The sequence below is a fragment of the Peromyscus californicus genome, unplaced genomic scaffold (assembly GCF_007827085.1).
Source record: "Peromyscus californicus insignis strain IS unplaced genomic scaffold, ASM782708v3 Scaffold_11__1_contigs__length_118956290, whole genome shotgun sequence".
NCBI lineage: Eukaryota > Metazoa > Chordata > Mammalia > Rodentia > Cricetidae > Peromyscus > Peromyscus californicus.
In genome coordinates, this window is record NW_026294402.1 from 60,872,282 (window position 1) to 60,880,447 (window position 8,166).

An 8,166-nucleotide genomic window follows, 5' to 3' on the forward strand; every position below is an offset into this window, starting at 1 on the left:
TAGTGTCAGGAGAAGCAAAAGGTATAGTTTTGCTTTTTAAGGTTTTTATTTTTGTGTCTATATGTATGGGTACCCACAGAAGCCAAGAAATGTCATACCCCCTGGAACTGGAGTTACAGGCAGTTGTGAGTTGCCCAATGCTAGGAACCAAATTTTAGGAGAGCAGTGTGTGCTTTCAATCACTGAACCATCTCTCCAGCCCAGTGCAGACAATTATGACAAGTGGAAGAATACATCGAGGAGCCTTTTGTACTATGGTCTTTCTGAGACTACAGGACAAGAGAACCATCCTTTAAAGCAGGCTAGTTTTGACCACACAAATGGGATGTGAAACAGAACCAGAGAGGTTTTTGCATGAGAAACACAAAGTTAGTGTCCAAAAGATAATGTTGCTAGAATTTGATAAAAATTCATCAATGAATTTAAGATTCTTTGACCTAGGCCTGTAGATAGTGTCCAGTTGTTTTGAGGGGAAGGTTGTTGGTTTGTTTTGAGACAGGGTCTTCTCACTGTGTAGTCTTGGCTGAGCTGAAACTTAGAGATCTTCCTAACTCTGCCTCCCGAGTGCTGGGATTAAAATCATGTGCCACCATGCCCAGTTTAACTTCCAATTTTTAGAAACATTTGTCGGGCTAGGGAAATGGCTCATCAGATAAAACACTGCACAAGTCTGAGGAAACATGAGTTCAGATCCTCAAAACCCACATGAAAAACCGGTGAGCTGCATATAATTTCAGCACTTGGAAGGCAGAGAGGAACCCCAGATCAGGCTTGCTAGCCAGACCAGAAGCATTCCTGAGCTCTGGGCTCAACTAAAAGATCCTTCCTCAATGAATAAGTGGACAGCTATAGAGGAAGACGCAATGTCATCCATAAGATTGGCTGCAGGCAAGCCTGTAGGGCATTTTCTTAATTACTGATTAATGGCGGAGGGCCCAGCCCATCCTGAGTGGGGCCACCCCTGGGCTGTTGGTCCTAGGAGCTATGAGAAAGCAGGCTGAGCAAGCCTTGATGAGCAAGTTAGTAAGCAGCATTCCTCTATGGCCTTTGCATCAGTTTCTCCTTCCAGGTTCCTGCCCTGCTTGAGTCCTGACTTCATCCAGTGTGTAAGCCAAATAACCCCTTTCAGGTTGCTTTGGTTATATGTTTTATCACAGTGATTGATAATAGCCCTACAGCACACATGCACACCGCACACATACAAAAAGCACTACATTTGATAGTAATGTTAATCTGCCATTAAATATCACTAGTCTTACGCCAGGCATGGTGGCACATGCCTTTAATCCCAGCACTCGGGAGGCAGAGCCAGGTGGATCTCTGTGAGTTCAAAGCCAGCCTGGTCTACAGAGTGAGATCCAGGAGAGGCTCCAAAACTACAGAGAAACCCTGTCTCGGAAAAGAAAAAAAAAAAAAGACAAGAAAAACCATTTTTTAAAAAAATTAGTCTTAATCACAATTCGTTTTCATTTTTTTCTTTTGACAATTTTGCACATGTATATAATGTGTTTTGGTAATTTTTCACACACCCCATAGCCCTGTCTCATCCCCCTCCCACTGAACACCTTTTTCCAACTAGTACCATTTCATGGAACAATTTTTTTTCAAAAGTGTTTTTTATATTTTTATAAAATTTTTATGTGTATTAATATTGACTTCTAAAAAAGATTTTAAATTTTTGTTTTACTTACATGGGTGTTTTACTTGCATGTGTACCACTTGCAGACCTAGTCCCTTGAGAAGCCAGAAGAGGGTGTCAGATCTTTAGAACTGGATTTTCCAATGTTTGTGAGCCACCATGTGAGTCCTGGAAATTTGGTCCTGTGGAAGAGCAGACAGAGATCATAACTACTGAGCCATCTTTCCAGCCCCAAGGAATAACCTTTGTGGCTGTAATTCTGCTGAGGAACATGTATACAGATGGGAGATACAACTGTGTGGTACACTGTAAAATCACATGTGGCTATATGGCCACCAAAACAACTCTATCTGGGCATAACTGGATGGCTGGTTTCTACTTTATTACTCCCAGATATAGTTGGGAGACTGAGACAGTATTGCAAGTTGAAGGCCAGTCTAGGCTACATAGCAAGACCCTGTCTGAAAATAACATTACAATAAAAGTTTTATATGAAAAGTATTTTATCAGCCAGGCAGTGGTGGGCACAACTAATCCTAGCATGGGAGACAGAGGCAAGCAGATCTCTGAGTTTGAGGCCAGCCAAGGCTGCATAGTGAGAAGGCCCTGTTTCAAAACAAACCAACAACCTTCCCCCTCCAAAAAAACTGGACATTATATACAAGCCTAGGTCAAAGACTCTTAAATGTTCATTGATTGATTTTGTTGCTTGTGTTTTGTGTCATCCAAAGGGTAGCGGACTCTGAGATTCTGCTGGGTTTTTTCAGATTCTGCCACTAGGTGGCACCCTCTGCACGCTTTTGTTCTTTCTGTCGCTGGCGTGTCCTCTTTTGGTTTTTTTTTTTCTTCCAGATTCTGCCACTGGGCAGCACCCTCTATATGCCATTGTTTGTTGTTTATTTGTCTTCTTCTGCAAGACAAAAAAAAAAAAAGGTCTACTGTCCTCTCCAGGATGGGAAATTTCCAGTCATACTAATCGGCTCCTGGAGTCACCTCTCCAGGCCCCGGATTCTCTCTAGGTTCCACAAGAGAGAGAAAGATGTGGCAGTTCTTACGTGGGGCCATCATCTCTTCATTGACAGAGCTGCTGGATTGGTTGTATTAATCTTTTACCTCCTCAAGTCACCTAAATTTTCTCCTAAAATGGGGACCACCAAGTCTAAAACCCTTCGATGTATGCTAAAAAATTTCTCCCAAGGGTTTGTGGAGGAGTACAAGGTTGCACTTGAAATAATTAATTAATTAATAAAGTCTACATACTTACTGTGAGAATGACTGGCCCTCTTATGAAATGGGATGGCCACCTACCAGCTTGCTGAACACAGCTGTGAAGACAATTTGACTCAAGGTCACAGGGATCCAGTGCCTCCTAATCAGTTCCCTTATACTGATCAATGGTTGGCTCTTGTTCAAAACCCACCCATTTGACTTAAAGGTTGTGCCTCTAGGGATTATTCTGCCATTTTTGTTAGCCCAAATCACGGAGTTCCCCAGAGACCACCAAGGAATTCGAATCTGTATGTAAAAGCAAAGAGTCTTTATTCAAGCTCAAACTTAGAGCCTCGGTTAGTCTGACACAGCAGTATGATCAGAGAGCCCTGAGCCTAGTTGGGGTAGGGATTTATCATAGCTGAGATTGGGGTGAGGGGATTTCCAAGTTTCAGGACCCTTGATTGGCTGACATTTGTCTTGGGGTGTCTTGGCAAAAGGGGATAGGTGTGTGCTATGCTAAGGGACATCTGATGATATCTATAATGGTTGGAATGTTAGGCATTTTCCCCCTGGATGCTGATTGGCCCATTCCTGGATGGTGTCAGTTTGTGGTTTTTCCTGGAATCAGGTGTTGTTTTACAGTAAACTGAAACTTAGGCCTACTCTGTCTGGTCCCCCTTGAACCTGTCATGGCAGCAGTGTGGTCAAGGTGCATTGGGCCCTACATTCCCCCCTTCACAAGTACCAATGACAGGACTCGGTCATGGGTCCTGTCTGTCCAGGGGTTCAAGGGGATGGTATTAGGGCCAAAGAACCATTAGCTGAACGTTGTTGACCCTCTCTTGGACAGAGGCTTGGCAGAGGCAGTTAGTCTATCAATGAGGCAGGGACCAAGGTGAGTAGTAGAAGCAGGATCATTAAAGGTCCTGCCAGAGCTGGAAGCAAAGTGGTTAACCAAGGAGACCAGTTAAATAGGGATTCATACCATCCTTCATTTTGTTGTCTTTCTTGTTGTCTATCTTGGAAACTCTTTCTAAGCAGGGCCATGGAGTTTTTAATAACTCCAGAATGGTTAACATAAAGCAGCATTGCTCTCCTAAGGCCTTGCACAGGCCGCCTTGTTGAAGGAACAATAGGTCAAGGCCCTTTCTATTTTGGATAACTATTTCAGCTAGAGAGAATGTGTGACAGATTTTTCTAGGGCAGCGACATCTGTATCTATTGCCGTTCTTAAGGCCCTGAAGTATAACCAGGTTATAATCCTGAATGATTTATATAGAAGTAACAATTTATTAAGGCCATATAATACCTCTTTGGTTCTGCATAAAGAAGGTCAGGGGTCTTATTGCAGAACCTTTAGTTAATGAATCTGTCAAATGACAACTCTGGGCCCTTTCTCCTGGTATGTCAATGGGCATTATAATTAGCCACTTTGTCCCCTAAAAAAATGCCAGGGAGTTTCCTGTTGACTCAGCATTTCAACATATTAAGGTCAGGGAACATGGGATGATGTATTCTTTTCTGTAACTACTTCCAGCTGACACTGGGGCATCATTGTCAGGGCCCAGGAAGGCTGAAAGGCTAGTCAAAGGCTGGGCAATGGGGCATTTATCAGCATGTGGTTATCTGACCCAGCTATAGAGACAGGAAGCACTCACTGTCTGGACTGGTCCACATCAGCTCTCAGCAAGTCCAGGGCTTGTAGTAGTTTGGAATAGGTTATAGTAAGCAGCTGAAGCTTGGATGTTTCTGCCAGCCAAGTGGAAACCTGTTGAAACAAGTTTAAACTAGGAACAGATGTTAAAATTTATTAACTTATTTGAAACTTTTAGGTCCATAGTCTTAGTAATTGGGAAAGGGAGGAGTCCCAAGACCAGGAGAGAGAAAAATACCATCCTCAGGGATTGACAGGTAGGGAAAATGAAGACCATACTTATCTGGAGTCCTTTTGACCTGTGTGAAGTGTATCCAAGTTTTATAACTTTTTCAATCCTCTGAAGCTTATATGAATTCTTATTTTACAAAATGACATAAAAGTTTTAGATACATTAATATTACCAATCTGTTCTGTAATCCATATCATAGAAAAAGCAGGGGTTGGGGATTTAGCTCAGTGGTAAAGCGCTTGCCTAGCAAGCACAAGGCCCTGAGTTCGATCTTCAGCTCCAAAAAGGAAAAGAAAGAAAAAGCAGGGAATGGATATCTGTATAACAGCAAGAATAGATTCGTACCTTTGAGTCTGAGCAAACACTACAAATTTGGGTTAAAACATGTACATTTCCCTTCTGCCCAGAGAGATGGGTATAAATTGGACAGAGATGGCCGGGCGGTGGTGGCGCACGCCTTTAATCCCAGCACTCGGGAGGCAGAGCCAGGCGGATCTCTGTGAGTTCGAGGCCAGCCTGGTCTCCAAAGCGAGTACCAGGAAAGGCGCAAAGCTACACAGAGAAACCCTGTCTCGAAAAACCAAAAAAAAAAAAAAATTGGACAGAGATGTCTTTGGCCTGATGAGAAGGACCTTTAAGTTTATATTTAGAAGACAACCAAAATAAATCTAAAATCTTGAGCTTGTGACCCAAACAGTAAGTAGTTATTGCCCTATTACCTTATCAGAACTCTATTAATGTTAAACTCTAATATAACAATATCACAGAAGGGGGAAGAAATCTGTGTGGGAGTCCAGATCCCACATTTTGAAGGGTTCTTAGGTGGAGAAGAGAGAAAGGAGAAAATGTCAGATTGAAAGATAGCATGCACACCTTTAATTCCAGTATTATGGAGGCAGAGCCAGGTGGATCTCTGTGAGTTTGAAGAGAAAGACAGACATAGGATAGCTTCTGAGGGCCTGGGTCAATACCCAACAGCCCAGAACTTAATTCAAAAGGGCTTTTTATAATATGCCAAGGGGAGAGGCAAAAGACCTCCCCTTTGCAAGATCAAAGCACACTGTACAGTCAAGTGTAGACCCTTCCAAATACCTGGTAAACATGCCTGTGGCCAAATCATCTCCTTACACAGCCCTGCTGGGTAAAGCAAGCTCAGATTCTCTGACCCTGAGTAAATTCTCACTAGGAAGCTTCTGTGGGTCTCTACAAATATGAAGCATTTTCCATATCTTAAGTCATCTATTTATACCTTTGTAACTTGTATTTACATCTTAAATCATTTTCTGAGCTTTCATATCCTTTGACCTTTATATATCTCAAACCCTCAGAACTTATATAAACTCTCATATCCTCAGACCTGTCTTAAATTACTTTCTCAGACCCATACTCAAACCTTCATGAATTACTTAAACTTTCATATCTTAGAACATTTCCTTAGAGCCTCAAAACTTGCATAGACTTTAATATTTTTCCATCTCATCATTTATCAGACACATAAGCAGCTATTATTGAGAACAGTCATTTCAAATAATATTTGAAGCCTGTTTATTATCTGTTAATATGAAGCCTGTGAGTAAGGCAAACCTGTTTGTCTTTTCTTATCAAGAGACCTAGTAGCTTTAGAAAAAGCAAGGCTTGATTTTTACATGTAAAATGAGCTAACAAGCTAGTTATAGCCCTGAAGAAGAATCTGGTTGCTTGATGCTGCTAAGCTGACTAAGTTATAGTTAGCCTAGTTGTCAATACTATCAGAAGATCTGAGAAGCAGCTTCTGAATCTATTAAAAATGACAGAGATGACCAGGCAATGGTGGCACATGCCTTTAATCCCAACACTTGGGAGGCAGAGGCAGGCAGATCTCTGTGAGTTTGAGGCCAGCCTGGTCTACAGAGCGAGTTCCAGAACAGGCTCCAAAGCTACACAGAGAAACCCGGTCCAGAAAAACAAAAAAACAGAGAGAGAGAGAGAGAGAGAGAGAGAGAGAGAGAGAGAGAGAGAGAGAGACACCAGTCCATACCCAGTTAGACACCCCAGGTTCCCATACTCTCCATAGTGTTGGAGGCAGAAGTATCAGGACAGCATCAGTGTTTGGTTGCCAGGCTCATTAAGGTCAGAGTTTTCCTGTGGAGGAGGAACATGGGAAAGACTGATCTTATTTCATCTAGGAAAAGGGGGGCAATCAACTCTCTAATGTCCTGCAGCCTGGGTGGAGTCCCGGTGGCAGGCATCGCACTGGGGCATCTTACCCAGTGGTCAGTGTTATCAACAATCTGGGTGGAGTCATTGTGTTCTTCTTTGGAGACCTTGGGAGTCATGGCTAGTAGCTAGGAGTCTGTCTGATATAATAAGCTTTTTATTAGACATTTTAAAGGCCATATTCTGCAGATCTCTGAAGCATTTGAGGACTGTCCATCTACTAGGTATATCTGAATAGACAAACTTTGTTTCTAGTTACTTGTTTTAAGCTTAACTTTGAAAATATATACAGGAGACTAAGTAAGGCTTATCCCTGTAATTAATTATATTAGTATTTAGCATAACTACAATTTAAGAACTTGATCGTTTATAAAATGACTGACTATTAACTTGTGTTTCTTAACAGTCTACAATAAGTTAGCAGCTTCCATAATACTAGGACTTTACCTTCCATTCCTGTCAGGTTTAGCCTTAAAAATAATGGTTTTGGGGGTTGGGAATTTAGCTCAGTGGTAGAGCACTTGCCTAGCAAGCGCAAGGCCCTGGGTTCGATCCTCAGCTCCAAATAATAATAATAATAATAATAATAATAATAATAATAATAATGGTTTTGGCCAGGCAGCGGTGGCACATGCCTTTAATCCCAGCACTCGGGAGGCAGATCCAGGCAGATCTCTGTGAGTTTGAGGCCAGCCTGGTCTACAGAGTGAGATCCAGGACAGGTACCAAAACTAAATGGAGAAACCCTATCTCAAAAAAACAAAACAGAAAAAAAAAGTGGTTTGGGATTGAAGTTCTTCTAGTATCAAAATAAAACATTTTATCACAGATAATGGGCTTATTAGAGAAACCAAAATAGCCACTCCATGGCTCAAAACAGAACAAGTTTGTGCCAAGCTGTTAAGTCTGTCTCCAAGGAAGGCAGGGAAAAGTGACGGGAAAGATCAAAATGGGCGAATTGGGTTCAGGAGAAAGGGGCTTGTGAGTTGGGGTGTGGCCCATGAACAGGGACTGAGGGAGCACAGAGGCCAGCACTGCCCTTGATAGGCTGTGAGGGCCTCTACCCAAACGCCCAACTCTGGGAAAAGGGCCCTCTCCGGACCAGGCATTTCATTTAGAATGTATATCTTATTTATCAAACACATGTTGCCACTTATTTAAACTCTCTAGAAGCTTGGTGTGGAACACTTGGCAAAGACATAAGTACGTAGGTGTAAATCTCTAAGTTAGCTT